The 17,903-nt window shown below is 35.3% G+C and overlaps 1 long non-coding RNA gene across 1 annotated transcript; it reads right to left on the bottom strand.

Annotated features, from left to right (window-relative positions):
* Window positions 1-1,590: 1,590 nt before the first annotated feature.
* LOC139045407 (uncharacterized) lies at window positions 1,591-17,678 on the bottom strand. The gene is made up of 3 exons (XR_011503740.1): window positions 17,597-17,678; window positions 4,930-4,999; window positions 1,591-2,508 (listed from the first exon to the last, which is right to left on the bottom strand). It is a non-coding gene; the product is annotated as an uncharacterized lncRNA (long non-coding RNA).
* Between the last annotated feature and the right edge of the window lie 225 nt (window positions 17,679-17,903).

Here is a 17,903-nt window from a genome sequence, read left to right as displayed (position 1 = left end):
AAGAATGACATCTTAAAAGCCTCAACTATCTGGAAATTAAGCAACTCAGGTCTTAGAAATCTATGGGTTAAAGAAGAAATCACAGGGGCCAGCCTGGTGGTGTAGTGGTTAAGTTCATGCACTCTGCTTTGGAAGGCCGGGGTTCGCAGATTCAGATCCCGGGCGAGGACCTAGCACCACTGGTCAAGCCACTCTGTGGCAGCATCCCTCATAAAACAGAAGAAGATTGGCACAGACATTAACTCAGGGCCAATCTTCCCCACAAAAAAAGAGAAGAAGAAATCACAAAGAAAATACAAAATATTCTAAGATAACGACAAAAAATTATGATTTGTGCAGTGTATTTAAAGCAGAGCTTAGAGGGAAATTTATACCTCTATGTATTTAGTTTGGAAAAAAATCAAGGTTTTAAAAATCAGTGATCTAATTTTCCAACATAAGAAGCTAAAAAAAATAAGCAAATGCAAATCAAAGTAAGTAGAATAATGAAAATAATAAAGAGAGGAGCAGAAATTAATGAAATAAATAACAGATAAACAATAGGGAGAAATTAATGAAATCAAATGTGGTTCTTTGGAAAGATTATTAAAATTGGTAAGTTCCCTATCTATATTCACCAAGAAAAAAAGAGAATTACACAAATTCCTGAAGTCAGAAATGAAACTGAGTATTCTAGTACAGACCTTATAAGTATTGCAAGGATGAAAAGAAATATTAACAATTTGAGCCAATAAGCTCAACAATTTTAATGAAATGAATAAATTTCTTGGGAAAAAAATACCAAACTAATTAAAGAAAAAAGAAAAAATTTGGATGCCCCAATATTTATTAATGAAATATAATTGGTAATTTAAAGCAATCCCCAGAAATGAAAATTCCAGGCCTACATTGCTCCACTTGTGAATTCTATGAAAGATTTAAGCAAGAAATAATACATATGCTATATAAACTGGTTCACAAAATAGAAGAGAACACTTCACAACTCCTTTAATAAAGTCAGCCTTATCCCAGTACTTAACAGGGATAAAGACATTACAATAAATGAAATCTACAGACTGAAATCTCTCACAAGTAAAATTCTTTAACTAAACAATAGCAATATACACATACACACAACATGCATGCACACACCACTGGAATTTACCCCATTTGTGCAGTTCAACATTCACGTCAACGTAATTCACAACTTTAACAGAAAAATTCAGAGCAATCTAGAAAATAAATAAACACCACAATAAATGATGGAAAACGTTTGACAAAATCCACAGCTCATTTTGGTCAAAACTCTCTCCAAACTAGGAAGGAGAAAAAAGCTTCATTTTGATGAAGAGCATCTAAGAAAATCGTATAGCTAGCCTCATACCCAACGATGAATAATGGAACACTTTTCCCCTAAAATCGAGAATAAGTCCAGTATATCTGCTTTCACTACTTCCATTTTACTTTGTAATTTAAGTTGTAGCCAGTAAAATAAACTGAGAGAAAAAAAGTCATCTAGATCGGAAGGAAAAAGTAAATCTGTCTTTATTTACAGACAATATGATATACAGAGAGAAATTCTAAGCAATCCACAAAGCAGGTACTTGACCTAGTAAGTGAAGCTGGAAAAATTATAGGACACGAAGTCAGTTTATTTCTATATGGTAGGCCCAAATAATGGAAATTGATTAACAATACACACTATTTACATTAGCGTCAGAAAACATGAACTACTTAAGACAAACAACGTTAAAGGGAGTACAAAGCTTGTGCACTGAAAACTGCAAAACACTACTGAGAGAAATTAAAGACAAATAAATAGAGATATATCTCATGCTTATATGTGCTGGAGAATTCAGAACTGATCATATGTCCAGTTCTCCCCAATGTAAACTATAGTCCTATTCAAAATCCCATCTTTTAAAATCAAATTTCCATTTTTTAAAATGGAAATCAACAAGTGGCTTCTAAAATTTACTTGGAAATGCCAGGACTTAGAATTTTTAAAAATCTTGAAAAAGAAAACAACAAAGTGTGAGTACTCACAAATGATTTGAAGACATAAAAATGTAAAAGGATAACCTTGAATATTTCAAATATTTCCCAGGATGTAAAAAAACAATAATTATAAAAGAAAAATTGTTAAAATGTACATCATCAAAATTAAGCACTTCTGCTTATCAAAAGACACTGTTCATTCAGTAAGTGTATAGGTAAGTTACAGACTGGCGGAAATATTTGCAATGCATGTATCTGACAAAGAACTTACACTCAGAATATACCAAAAACTCCCACAATTCAATAAACATAAAGACAATCTAGTCCAATGAAAATATGAACAAAATATTTGCGGTTGCCTGCATGGGAAGATGGTGAATTGATTGACTGGGAGGGGCGCTAGGGTTTTTCTGGGATGTTAAAGTGGTGTGCATCTTGATGTAGGTGTGGGTCACATTGGTGTATGCTGTTGTCAGAACTCATCAGATGGTGCGCTTAAGATCTATGCCTCTCTCTTTCTGCAAATCATACCTGAATAGAAAAAAAAAAGTGTTACTTTAATTTTCAAATTTGCTACAATACAAATTCTGTAATGGTTTCCTCTTTTGTCTGGAGGAAATTAACAATCACGTCAAATGAATTATTTTAATAAAAATGCAGTTCATTTAAAAAGATTATCAATGTGACAGTATGCGCTTAAATCTAGAAAACTTATTTGCATGGCATATATGGGAAACAAAGCTATCATCTGAGCTCGCATTATGGTAAACACTGTTTCGCTGTGGTTAATGAAAGTGCTTTCTTCTCACTCATAAAGTAAAAAATACACATCCATTAATTTTTCACTTGCTAATGCAAATAATAAGGTAGCATTTTAAGATGATGAAAAATGATTCTTGAGGCAGCATGATGTAGCAAAAAGAACAATGCACTGAAGTCAGGAGGTCTGAACTAGGTTCTTGGCACCGCCACTTTGCAACTGTGCATTGAACCCTGGAGAAGTCCCCAGTGTCTCGGGCCTCTCCTTCCTGCATTTACAAAATGAAGCGATTGAACTGGATGACCTCTGAGGTCCTTCCTCCCTCTAACACTCTGTGATCTATGATCCATTTCTGAACTGTGACCGTAGTTGTCCTCTGTTTTGACATTTTAATATGTCATGGCACTTACACTTATTTTCATTCGTTATGTTACTATTCAAAGTTCAAATTCAGGAAGCTATTTTAAGAATATCAGAATATAAATTAATATTAGTTGATATTTATGATCCTGTTAGCACATTATTTGTTATTAAGGTCACATAAAGAACTAATCACCCCCACTCTGATCCCAGAGGCATAGTATGTATTATAATATCATAAATCATATTAATGTGAATGTGAGATTAATTTCAAAAAGAGACAAATTACTTGCTTTGCTTAGTATTTACATATTGGATGTTACAAATTTATTTCTTATCCATGGTAATAACATTAATTACAATAAATTTGTTTTATATTCATGTAGATGTCACACACTTCTGGAATTTAGCATTTATAATACACAAATAAATGGCCACTAGCCTTTTACTCTCATATTTCAAATGTAGTTACTCAAATGAATAGTTGAAAAATTAACAAGCTATGAAACCACGGAAAAAACAATCTGGTAGTTGCATTTTATTGATTTTGTCACAATATCAAAATATATAATTTCTTACCTCTGGCATTTATTTGGTAATTTCATGTAATGAATTATTTATTAACAGCCAAGGCCTAACTGGAAATTACTTTGATCTGGGTTCAGCACTTAGAAAAGCCGGTTTAAGAAGGCTGAATATTCAGTGAAACCAACATTCCCATTAACACATAGTCTGGCCCCATTTTATACCACTTTACCTCTCCTAGTTTTGATGAGAGATAATGTGATATAACGCAAAGGATTAAAATCAAAGAATCAAGACACCAGAAAACTGAGGCTGAAATCTCAGCTGTACCACTTAATATAGGCTTATTTTAGGTAAGTTTCTCAACCTCTCTAGATTTGTAATGTGCAGATAACATTCAAATGTGAGTCCACTTGTAAATATACCTGGCATTCTATAGGCAATCAATAACTATTCGTCTGATATGGATTTGCATCCTATGTCTTCAGTTTAACGCCTAACTCCTGTTTTTGTAATCCCTTCACTTTACAATCGCTCTATTAGGTGAAAAATTCTTCCTCTATTGCCTCCCTCCATGTTCTCATTAATGCCCTATCCACACCATTCATATATATCCCTCCTCTCTCAAGTCGGCTCCCAGCTCCTTAATGTTGGGTCCATTGCCTCCCACCATGGCAAACCATCCTACCTCCTCAGCCTCTTCCCAAAGCACTTCTGCTGCCTATCTTGACTGACAGCCTCAAAATGTCCCTCTTCCTTAATGACGTTGAAACCCTCAAAATACTGCAAAGAAAATTCTTGCTTCTCCAGTCCTTATTACCTCTTAATTGGACCACTGAACAAGCTTTCTTACTGGCATCCTCCATTTTCCCATAGTCCATTTGTACTGCCACTTGATTCATTCCTGAGTCATTCCTGATATCATTTCCTGGCTCAGAGATCTTTATTGACTTCTTATGGCTAACACAATAAAGTCTAAATTTATCATGTGACTCTTACAGGCCTCCATCAATCTGGTCCAAATTTACCCTTCTAATCTTGATCTTTACATCTACTTGCAAACCCTTTATTTTGGTCAAACTGAACTATTGCTTATGTGCCTTCCTTCCTTCATTCTTCATAGTTATGCTCACATTCTATCAAGAATTCTTTTCCTCCTAACTTCACATACCCAAATGTGCCCATTTGTCACATATAAACTCAAGTTCTGCCTCTTTCTGAAGTTTTCTTGGATCACTGTAATCTCTTTCCACAGTGTCCTGGTTCTGCCCCTTTCACGGCCCTCCCAACTTTCCACATGCACTTACCTATTGAGATGGATATGTTATCTCCCCATGTGTTCCATGAGTGCAGAACCCAGGTGTGATTCAGCTGTGGCTGCATAAAAACATAGCACAATGGTTTATAGGAAACAGCTTCTTCAGTAAACGAATCAAAGAAAATAGTTCTGTCTTATTAAAACAAAACATTTTCCCATAAACTTTGCCTAAAGAGTATTTGCTGTTGAGAACAGAAATTTATTATATCTATAAAAGAACCCCAGTGGAACTAAATTTGACAAAAAGAGTGAATTTATTATGAAAGTATAAGGACGTTTAAAGTACGGTAAGGGCTGTGAATTAGCAGGACTTGGGGATGCACTGCAACCAAAGGCTGGTGCACTGTGGAGAGACTGGGAAATCATTTCTCTCCCTCTCTCATTTATGATTCTTTCTGAATGTCTGATATTGTTTGATCTCTCTCTGAAAACTGACTTTTTTGCTTTTCAGCCCATATGATAGATCTTGGCTGCAACAACTTTTAAATTTTCACTTCTATTAAAGAATATCTATAGTGCAACTCAAATGTCTTAGTTGTAATTCCACATTCCTAGGGAAACCAGGGAAGGACTCTAATGTACCTGAAATGGATCAAGGGTCCATCTTTAATCTTGCTACCTTTTTTTGAGGAAGATTAACCCTGAGCTAACATCTGCTGCCAATCCTCCTCTTTTTGCTGAGGAAGACTGGCCCTGAGCTAACATCCGTGCCCATCTTCCTCTACTTTATATGTGGGACGCCTGCCACAGCATGGCTTGCCATGTGGTGCCATGTCTGCGCCTGGGATCCGAACCAGCGAACCCCAGGCCATCAAAGCGGAACATGCCTACTTAACTGCTGCGCCACTGGGCTGGCCCCTAATCTTGTCACTTTTCATTAGAGAGCAGAGTCACAATATTAGACTTTTCTAGAGGAATTACCCTTTCCCCCAAATGCATGTGACAATATTAAACACTAAGACTCCTAGGAATGTCTATAATCATTTGCATCTTTGGGAAGGTGTAGCTCCTTCAGAAAAGTGTGTGAATGGCACAGGCAACCCAGAAGGTGGCTATGTCAGAGGCTAGACTTCTAAAGCAGTCTGGAAATTATAAAAATGTATAAGCCACTATTCTATAGTTTTGTATGGTTGCTAGTTCTTCAAAAATATTTCCTGAAGTACTGTCCCTTTGCATTTTGTTCCAGATGCGTTAATTCAATCATCAGAGCCATTACTATTGAAAAGTTCGAGTCAGAGTGATAGCTTTGGATGAAAACTTATGAAATCATTTTGACTGCTCAAGGCTGTTTATCTTTGAAATTGGCAAAAGATCACTTTTGTCCCGAACCAGTTCCTAAAATAGCCCCTCATCTTAGAATGAAGATAGAGTCATCCAGCAGGGTGTAAAGAATCATTATTCTTCCACAGGCTAGAGGACAGCTGACCTCCAACATAGAATTTCACGAGTTTGAAAAGGAAGATAAATCAGTCTATTCTAAATAGAAGTTATTTTGTCCATTAAATGTCCATTGAGTTGGCAGCCAGTTTCAGGCATGATTGGAAATCATTTTTTTACCCCTAACTCTGTCTGCTACCCTTCTCCTGCTGAATAAGTTCAAATGAGGAGAAGTGATCCAAGGGCTCATGTGTCAGAGGAAGGCAGGGGCAAGTGCGTCTTACATGAGGTAGAGGTGTGCGATGAGGAAGGTTCAGGAATTTGTTTCCTGGAGCTGGTAGAAGTCAAAGGAAGCAGAGTAAGTCTCAGTTGTGATTAGGTGAAGGACTAGAGCCCAGCTGGGGATTGGATATTGACAACTGAGTAGACTGGGGATGCGGGGGAGGTGGGTAATGAGGAAATCTGAGAATGAGGGGTAGTGGAGCAATCAAATGGGTGGTGGCCTACAGAAAAACCAAGACTACCCATATTAGTTGTTTACTCAGTTCACACAGTCCTGCCTTGGTTAGTTAGGATTGTTTTCTTAATGGTCTGCAAGAGTACGTACAAAAGCTTATTCTCGCACGGCTCTTCTGATGTTGCCTGCTGCTGAGAGGTGGAGGGACATAAGGGGTAACAGAAAAGTGAAATAAGAACGTGGGGTATTGGGGCATTAGACCACTGAGCTCTCCCCTCTGTCTCCTTGGGAGTGAGGGCAGACATATTTAAAAGTTCCACTTTTGTCCTTGTCATGATAAGCCACAGATGATAGGTATCAATTAATTTATCTGTTGGGAAAGTTGTTGACAACTTATTAAAATTATAATATCCAAATTCCTGTTACCCCTTTAAATCAGTTACTAATTCAGTTGCGACAAGTGAAACTCTCAAACAGGAGCTTATTTATCCCTATAAACAAAAATTCCAATGTGGACAAACTAGGGCTGGCGACAGTTCAGTGATGCCATCTGGGATGCAAGGTATTCCAGTCTTTCCCTTCAGCCATCCTTAGGATACCAGCCTTTGACTCATGATGGTCACCTCTTGGTTGCAAAATGGGTGCTGTAACTTCAGAACCTTCCTGTCTGCATTCCAAGCAGAAAAAATGGAAAGACTGAAGGGCTGAGTCTGTGACTACCCTAAATAGAATTGAGATAGTTAATTAGCAAGAAGAGAATAAAATTTCAAGAGGCAACTGGTGATATTTGCCTTACCCTTCCCTTAATTAATTAAATCTGTACCTTTTTTTCATTAAAATGTCAAGGAGATCTATGAAATGAGGTTAGTGCATAGCTTCTAACCAGACCTGAGAACTGGAGGTTGACATTGCCTAGGTTGAGTAGAACTAGTCTCTCCTTAATTTTTTGAAGGCTAGTAAGGTATATTGCATTACTGATGGTTTATACAAAGCCTCAAGCCCTTATAGCTTGACCCTCTGCACATTAGTCTTGAAGGAGGGAGAGGGCAGAGGTGAACAGGGAGCACAGTGTTCAGGAAAGAAATAACCTGTTCTGTGGTGTGACTAACACATATAAAGACGTGGGCAAGTGATGGAACAGGAAGCTGTGGAGCTGGGAAAAGTTGAATTATGAGGGACTATGTCTGTGGTGCTAAGTGCTTTGGATTTTTCCTCATAGCAATAGAGAACTTGTGAGGGATTTTAAGCAGCAGAATACATGAAGAGCCAGAGGAATCCTGAAGAGTGGGGTGAAAGTGACGACAAAGAACACCCACATTTCTTTTTTGCATCCATACACTAGCTCTGAATATTTGATCTTGAAGTAAAGACTTAAAATATAAAATTCTCTTATCCTTAAGGTTTCCATAGCAAGTCACAATGTACAAATCAGATGCTCTTGTGTTATATCAGATTAGTTTTTCTTTATAACCTTACTTGAATTTAAAGCATTCTTTTTCTTCTCTGTTTAAAGAAAGAATCACAGGTTGACACATTAATATCCAAAATAAAGTAATTCAGTTAGGTCCAGAATTAGAGGACAAGTTGGGAGAAAAATCATCTATTAGAGAGATCTCTGTTCCACTCTCAGCTTGAATTTACACAAGCACCGTAACTGTGTGGGATCTGGGGCCCACGCTTCATATTAAGGAATTTGTTACTTTCTGTTCCAGACAACCGGACAAACTACAAACTCTACCAGGAACAAAATTACCTCCTCTGTTTGAAATAGCCCAAACAGCAGGTGCTGACAAGACAAAGATACATCACTTTCTCCCCAAAGGAAGCAAAGGCCCAGATCTTTACACTAAGCCAAGATCCATAAAAAGGATCGAATGAGGGCTTTGATCAATTTAGATTTCTTTTCCATGAGAGAAGTTGAAAACACTACTGTTACATGAATTTTAATTTAAGAACAGAGTACACAAAATTTTATTTAGTTTGTTCTGTTTAACTCTGGTGTTTGAGAAGATGTATAATTCTCTGGGAGGCCATGACAGTTACCTGGAAAAATATTATGCTGAAAATAAAAAATCGGTTCAATTCAACAGACCTGGATTTCTAATCTGCCATTTTACAGTACAAGCTGTGTTAACTCAGGAACTCAAAAATTCTCTGGCACTCTGGGTTTTATCTATGAAATGAGTAATAATTTTTTTTGCCTCCATTCAAGATTCTTTGTTTCTTTCAAGGAAAATTCAACTTAATCTTTGAAGCTGCTCAGCCAAAGTGTGAGCAGAGAAAGTAATTCCTTAAATAATGTGATCTAAAGAGTAAAACAGGTTCCTCTGGATTTCTGAGGATGCAGTCAGCTGAAATACATAACTTTGATAATTATAAGCCCATTCAAATTCCAAGCAACATAGTGTGTTTTGTGTGACTTGGAGAGGAGTGCTGAGAATAAATAGGCTTCATGTTCAAACATTGCCTTTTGTTGCAATTTTATTCTTTGGATCAATTAATTACCAATTAACACCTTAGTATAGATTTACTGACAACCAGGTAAATGTAATAAACCAAACCTGGGAAGGTGAGAAACCAGGAAACTGAATGGTTTTGATGATGTTCATGAGAAACTAGGAAATGGGCCTCGTTTTCACTCAGACTCTCAGACTTGTGTGTTTGCTTTTAATTTTCTCAGATCCAAAGTAACAACGACTTTTCTCCACATCTTGTACTGTATTCTAAAACCCTTCAGTATTATGCTATCCTCACCAACGTGGTAGTTCTCGATGGCTCATGGAAATTTCTGTGAAATTTGTCTAGGCTATAGGAAACCAACAGCAAGAAAAGATTTTACCAGAAATGGTAGATGTATTCATTTTTGCTAGCCCTAGCAATATTTCTCCTAAAAACGGATTAGAAAACAAAATGATAGATCCTCAATCTCTCAAAGGGAAAGAGAAGAAAAGATATTTTGAAATTGGCTTTTTAAGTGTAGTAACTTTGCAATAAAACAAGACAGCTCGTTTTTTGCTGATGCCTTTAAAACCCAGGAGAGTCCTTCTGAAAGCAATGTGGCAATAGGAGCCAACTCCCAAAGTGTTGCTTACCTTTCACTCCAATGAGGCCGTCTAAAAAAAGTCATTCAAACAGGACCCACAGCTCTCGGTATAGAAATATTTATTATAGGATTAGCAAGAACGGAAACAAGCTAAAAGAAAATTTGGAAATAACTTAAATGTTAAAATGTTTGAGAATGCTTAGCTCTTAGATTGAGAATTATGGAATCTCTATTTGATAGAATATTATTTATGTAAAAAGATATTATTTAAACAGCCGTCTGCATTGACAATAAAACTTAACCGTCCTTCTATAGCACAGGTGTTGCTTTTTGGATAACAATACTAAGAAATATGGCTAGAAGTGTGTATGTGAGTGTGATGTGTTTGTGTGTGTGTGTGTAAGAGAGAGAGAGAGGACTCTTGATGGTGTGCTTAATCCTATCAAATGCCAGCAAAATATTACATACGGAGTGGTAATGGACAAATACTGAGATGCGCTTGCTGATGGCTGTGTTCTAATCTCAGAGAATCTAGGAAGCCAGCAGTGGAGTTGGGGCAGGTACTTCTTCAGCTCAGAAGGTGTATAAGGTGAGTGCAGGACATATTTCTATGGGATGTATGGGATATATACGGGAAATATGGGATATTTCTATGGGATGGGCCCTCTGTTTGTCATCCTCTCTGTACTATACTTCTGAACAGAGACTTTCTAAGGTCAAGGAGACAGTGAATAGAGCCCAGGAAGATCCACACCGCTGTCCAGTGGCAAACGTTATTTTTGTATAGATTTTCACTTTTTAAAGATGAGTAGACAGATAAAACACAGATGAGATTCATGAGAAAGTAATGAAAATGAGGTGAGAAGAAACAGTAGTCTGAAGAATCAGAGAGAAAAGTAGATCTCTGAAACTGATCAACTAAAAGAACAAGAAGATAATCTCTGAGTATTCACGATAGGATGGGCAAAGATGGAAAATAGAATGGGGCAAGGGAGTGATAAGAAGAGATCAGATTGAGAAAAAACAGTAAGAAGAGATGCAAAGCAAATAAGCTGAGATTAAAAATAACAATTAAAAAGAGAGAAAAAAAAGGAAACTAGGGGCCAGCCCCATGGCTTAGTGGGTAAGTTTGGTGCACTCCACTTTGGCAGCTCGGGTTTGGTTCACAGGCAAGGACCTACACCACTGTCAGTGGCTGTGCGATGGCAGCAGCTCACATACAAAACAGAGGAAGATTTGCACAGATGTTAGCTCAGGGAAAATCTTCCTCAGCAAAAAAAAAAAAAAAAAATAGTAAACCAAGAGATATTGGCACCAACATTTCAGTAGAAGAATAAAACTTTGCATAGAAAAAGTTAATATAACAGGAAAAAAATGAGGATGTGACAATCTAACCTGCACGTTCTCCCAAAATAATGAAGAAAAGAAGAAAAGAATATTAAAGATACAGTGAAGATTTAATGTGTAAACATTGTAAATGTTCCCCAGGTGTAAGCCAGATAAAATAAGGCAAAAACCAGGGACAAAAATTTAAAGTAAAAAAAATTTAAGCAACTATAATTAATAGTTTTGAGAGAGAGAGAAAGAATCTGGCTTTGCAGAGGAAATGAGTCATAGTCTTTCAAATAATTTTGATGACAAGAGACCCATATCTGGACAGTTTTTGCGTGATTAAGTTAAAGATAAAATTTTACAAACATCTAGTTAGAACAAACACAGAAACAACCACCACCACCACAATAATAAAAAAGAGTTTACCTAGACTAGGTTTTTTCCTTGTTCCTAGATGTTCAACTACTACCATTGAGAAACTTTTCTGAAAAATCAGAACTTGAAGGATAAAAGTCACAAGGCAAACATTTAATTTAAACTGACTTGATCTTTGTAGTCAAGGCAACAGAAAAAAACATCAGAAAAATATATAATAACTCAGAAAAAACACAACACATCTGACTTTCTTGAAAAACTTAGAGGGGGTAAATAAATAAATTCATATGAAATTCCTTATCTACAAAGAAGTCAAAGGATATTGTTTCACTCTAAACTCTAAAAATAAGTAATGTTTAAATATGACTTGTAAAACTTAGAGGTAACTACAAATGAATTAATAATGGAATATTATGCCATTTTAAATTTAAACATTCTTCTATTGGCCATGTTGATGACATATTTTTTTCTATTATAACTCATGCTAAAATGAACCTGTGTCAGAGAAGTCTTATAGCTATACTCTCCTTTACTTAATTACAAAAATTGAACACAAATTGAAGTTTAATTTGTGTAAACTATTTAATGATATTAAAAATCTTCATGATGTGATGTTAAGGAGAAAACCAGAAAACAAGAGGCGATATAAATCACAGCCTGTAGAAGTGTCTTTGTACACACATACACACAAACACACACACAAGGAGGCCTATCCCTAGAAAGTGGCTATTTGTTGATCACAAAATTGGGGATAATTTTTAGTATATCTCTCTTTTTAATATTTTCAAATTTTCTTCAATAACTATGTATTCCTATTATAATGAGAAAAATGAATTATCAAATTGATGAAGAATTAAACTAATTAAAATGCATTTATTTATAGAATTTTAAATAATTCAGGAAATAAAAGATTTCTCCTATTTTGTTATCACATTATGTAAAAATAGCTTGATGGATATTCTCCAATTTTGGAGGATACTGTTGGGATGAACATATTTTAATATGTTAAATATATGTTAAGTAGTTCACGTCATCATTCTGAAATATTTTTGCCCAAATAATCCCTAAAAGAATTATGAAAAAGTGTTTACCCACTCACACATTTTAAATTAATTTAAATGTTTTATTGGAAGTCTTTAATTACAAGAAATATAATTTCCAGTATTTTCAAAATATTAACATTTAAAATAAAACTATTATAATCTCTTTTCAAGTTATATCCAATAGAATCTAAACAGGATAAATAGAATCTGAATGCTTTATTAACAATATCCATTTAAAAATAGAAGCAGCTTTACTTTAAAAGACAGAAATTTTATATAATTCTTCTTTCTTCTTGAGTTTATATTTCCATTCCACTTTCCTCATGTAATTTTATTCTAATTTTTTATTCTCTAAAACTTTTACCAATCCCTTTCAAATGTCTATAACAAAAACTAAAAACGAATGAAAATTTTGAGGTAGAAATGTTTTAAGTTGCCTCTGAACATAGGGCCTAAATATTAAAATTGTTTTTCTTCTAGATTGATTTATTGCCATAATTATAGTATACAATTGGTAAAAAAATCCATATAGTACAAAACTTGAATAATAAACACATACCAATTATTAAAAATAGATATTATAATAAAATATACACACTGTGTAGTTTAGATGAATATTACCGTTATTAATGAATGTTGTTATTGTTAGAGTAAGACTGCTTTAAGCATCAATTCTAATCCTATGTTGCATTTTTTTAATAAATACAAATACTAAAAAACCTGTCCATCTCAACAAGTAGATAAATAAGTAGACGGAATGGAAAAGAATTTAATTATGCAATGTTATTCAATTACTTGAACTTATTCTGAATTATACGTCAAAGAAACCCAAAGTGCTCTATCATCAAAATTATATAATCTGTAAGTGGAGAAATAAATTATGTCCTTTAATTTTGTTGGAAATAAAATTAAAAAGCCTGACTTGTAAAGACTTTTACTACCCAATCAGTAGGGTTATTCACTTTCCTACGATGTAGCAAGTAAACCAAACTCATTTTATAGACTTAATCGAGTTCTTATTAATTATAGTGCTACTCTTTCCCTTAAAGCCACCTTATTTAGCTTAACATACAAAAAAACAGTGTTTGCAGGGAATCAAATGTTGATAATGTCAAAATCTTTGCTGATATATAGCTTTTTAAAATAAAATCACGTAACCACAATCGTAATGGAGAATATTTTTAACAACACTATGAAGTTACCAGGATCCACTTTATAGTCAATTCCCTCTCTTCAAGCCCAGTCCCTGGCAACTACTGATCTGCCGTCTGTCAGTAAAATTTCATTTTTTTCTAGAAGTTCATATAAATGACGTAATATAGTATTAGTCTATAGTGCCTCTGGCTTCTTTCACTAAAAAGAAAGCTTTCAAATTCATCCATGTTTTTTTCATGGTATTAATAATTCTTTTATGTTGCTGAATAATACCATGGATGTACCCCTCTGTGTTTATCCACTCACCAGTTGATGGATATTTGGGTTGTTTCTACTGAGAAGCCATGGCAAATAAAGTTTCTCTGAGCATTTGAGTAAGAGTTTTCGTTTCTCTTGTGTAAGTACCTGGGAGTAGGATTGCTACATTTTGGGATTTGGGATGGGTTTGGAGTGCATTTTTATTTCTTCCCTTTAAAATGTGGAATATAGGCTTTACCATCCCAATAGTTGCTAGCCAACATATTTTTAAGAAAAGATTGGATTCAAATACTAAGGGATGCCCGGACCAGCACCAAATCATAAATCTCAAGTGCTAACGCTTCAAATGACAGATGTCAATTATCAACAGAGTGCTGACCACATGGACAGCCCTATGCAGCAGCTGAACACTAGAGAGCAGAGGTAATTTTATTTAAAGAGAGCTTGTAATAATACTGAGAAACAGGGAGGAGTATAGTTAGTAAAATTGAAATAGCATATATTCTATAAAAATAAACCTTATTGTCAAGCTTTCAGCCTATGTTGAGAGAAGATTCTTACTTATAGTACTTGTGATTGAAATTGTCTTTTAAAAATGTTAAAAATTTATACATAAACTACATTGACTATCTCTGAGAGGAGGAATTTCACATGATTTTCATTTCCCATTTTATACCTTTATAAACATCCATTTTTTTCTATAAGGAGGATCTGTGTTTTTAAAATGAAAACAAAGACAAATCTTAACATTTTATTTGACCTTCAGATGGGCAAGTTTTTCAAAGCAAAAGAATAATTCATTAAAGAAAAAGACTGATAAATGTAACTATTGAAAAATTTAACCTTATGTAAGTCGTATATACCATAAACAATTTTAAAGGCAAATTGCACACATACTGACAAAATGTTACTAATATATTTAATTTGCAGGGAACTTATAACAACATATAAGATAATACCTCAAGAGCAAAATATTCTTATGGAAAAATACTAAAGACCGGACAGTTTAGTAAAGAAACACAGTAGACAATAGCATGGAAGAAATGACTGTCAATATTAAAATAAATTTAAATTAAAACAAGACATTGCCTTTCAAGTATTATAGTGGAAAAAATTAAATAAGACAATAGCAGCTCAAAGGGCCATACTCTTTCTCTGGGATGACCTAGGGCAGAGAAAGGGAACCAGACATAGAGATGAAGCCTGAGTGAGACTCAGAGCTGGTAGAGGAAAGAGACCAGAAGAAGAGATAACCAGGGGTTGTTGGGTACAGGGAAGGTGAAAACTTCCATCCCACATCGTTTTCCAACACATATGGAAGGGGTGCAAAGCCATTTTTATTAAAATATTAAAGTAAAAAATAATGACCCTATAAATTCCTGGGAAAACCCAGAACCTAATACCTGGTTTGACATATGTTTATGCATTTGAATTTACTCTACAATTTTTCTTTGTTCACTTATTTCCATTAATTTTTTTAACCATATTTTCGTATGTTTGTACTTTTTTACCCAACTCAGGCATGAGATTTCCAGCAGTCAAGAACTATATAATTTATTTCTTGTTTATACTGTCTTCTAACCAAGTCCCAATGAAACATGTGCACATCACTGCAGTTCAGCTGTGGACCCGAATTTGCATACTCCATTCAACAAATAGGACTCCTGCAGTTATTCATCACTCTCTCTTTTAGAAGACAATTTGTAAGCATTTTTTGCTACTAGAGCATTGCAATTTATGTCCCTTGAGATACCTTCCTTTTACTATAGGTGCATAGTCTTAACAAGTGCAATATTCAGCTGGTACATGCCACTTTAGCCAAACACCTTGTTTATCATCAGTGCCCATTGTGACTGCTCTATGCCCACTTCTGATTGGTTGATCTTCTGGATACATGTGTTGTTAAATATTTTTAGTGTGGCTTCTTTATCATAGCATGCCTTCAAAACACTTCCTGGGGCAATATCTTCTACATTTTGTTCCATCCTATCATATGTCTACTGATGTTTCAGAAGCCTTGCTAAATTGACCACCTGGACCACATCTCATTTGGCATTCCTCTTAACCCAGCCTGGTGGTGTTTGCTCTCTTCTCTCAATAGAGCATGCCAGGGCTCTTTCAGTTAATGGCTTAAAAGTAAGGACTGGCTGCAATAGTTCAGGATATTTTCTTGAGTGTAGACCTAGAGTTAATTTCTAGCACTTGTGCCCCTTGAGGATTCTGAAACCAATACCATGGCAGACAGGAATAGACAGTCTAGAGACAGGTTTTTATGTCCAAGTGGAACAAGATAAAAAGGAACGAAAAAAAATAAGAACTCAAAGCTAGTGCATGGGAAAGAGTGATGCAGAAGGATAAAAGGAGTAATTCCAGTCCTGAGAGCCAAGAAGTTGCAACTTACAAGTATCTGGCTCCTGTGGCATTCCCTGAAGTTTAAAATTAGTCATGGTTGATGACAAATAAATGCTTGGCAAGTGGTAAGAACTTAAAAAATCTCTGTCTTCTTAAGTAGATAGGGGATAGGTAGCAGATACTCAAAGTAGGAGTGTGTATATTCTACTTTATCTCTGTGATTTCAAGGAATAAATTCTGATTGGCTATTGTAATTATTTAGATGTGAAAAAGCAAAAACAAATAAAGAACATAATCATTTGTTGAGTGTCTACTAAATAACAGATACTGTGTAAGATGCATTGTCTAAAAATAGCAATAGCTAATAGTTCTTGACAACGTACAGCATTGCAGACAATGTTGTAAATGTTTTCACATTATGTCATTTAATACTCTAAAAAAGGAAATCTGCAAGATAGTTTCTATTATTACTTCCATTTTACACTTGAAAAGGCTGAATTTTAGAGAGGTTAATAAATCACAGAACTAGTACACATACGCTCACTTATACATACTTATTTAAATACATTTTCATTTGGGGCCGGCTCCGTGGCTGAGTGGTTAAGTTCGCGCGCTCCGCTGCAGCGGCCCAGGGTTTGGATCCTGGGCAGGGACATGGCACCGCTCGTCAGGCCACATTGAGGCGGTGTCCCACATCCCACAACTAGAAGGACCTGCAATTAAGATATGCAACTATGTACCGGGGGGGCGGGGGGGCGAGGGTGAAATAAAGCAAAAAAGAAAAAAATAAAAGATTGGCAACAGTTGTTAGCCCAGGTGCCAAGCCTTAAAAAAATAAATAAATAAATAAATACATTTTCATTAAAATGTATATTGTCATCCTTACAGCATCTCTGAAATTAATACTAATTTTATTTTTATTAATATTAATAATTTTAATATTAATTGTATTAATATAATTTATCTTATACAGATCTATTATATAGAATGCTTATGCACAGAGAGTCGGCGTAACTTGCCCCCATTACACAGGCTGTAAATTGTGAAACCAGGATTCAAACCCAGGCCCATCTGACCACAAATACTGCCATTTCCCACAATGCCAAGCCTATAACCTGTAGGAAAGGAGTAGGACTTTTATGAATTACTCTGGAAAGTCATTATAAAATGAAAATTAGGTCAGGTGGCTGATACTCATCTATCATAGAATTTAAAGGGAGCGATAACAATAAGGCTATTTTAACTATATCCTTTATTTGCTTACCTTATACTTATTTTCTATTCTTCTTAACAGCCCTGTGAAGTAGGCTCTGTGGCTGGTATTATCCATCTTACACAGATGAAGGGACAATTGCTTAGAGTTAGAAAGTATGTCATCCAAGGTCACCAGGCTAACTAAGTGGCGGAGGAAGGTTCCTGGCTCATAGCCCAGGGTTCCTTTTACACGATATGGTCCAAGTATGGCTTCTTGTAATTATGTCTGCTTTCAGATTTAGTTTTTATATTTCTGCTCCTCTATCTGCTGACCTGGAATGACAATCCAATCCATTCTACTTCTGTGATGCTTTGCT

The sequence above is a fragment of the Equus asinus genome, chromosome 5 (assembly GCF_041296235.1).
Source record: "Equus asinus isolate D_3611 breed Donkey chromosome 5, EquAss-T2T_v2, whole genome shotgun sequence".
NCBI classification, from domain to species: domain Eukaryota; kingdom Metazoa; phylum Chordata; class Mammalia; order Perissodactyla; family Equidae; genus Equus; species Equus asinus.
This window is presented reverse-complemented; position numbering and strand designations above follow the sequence as displayed.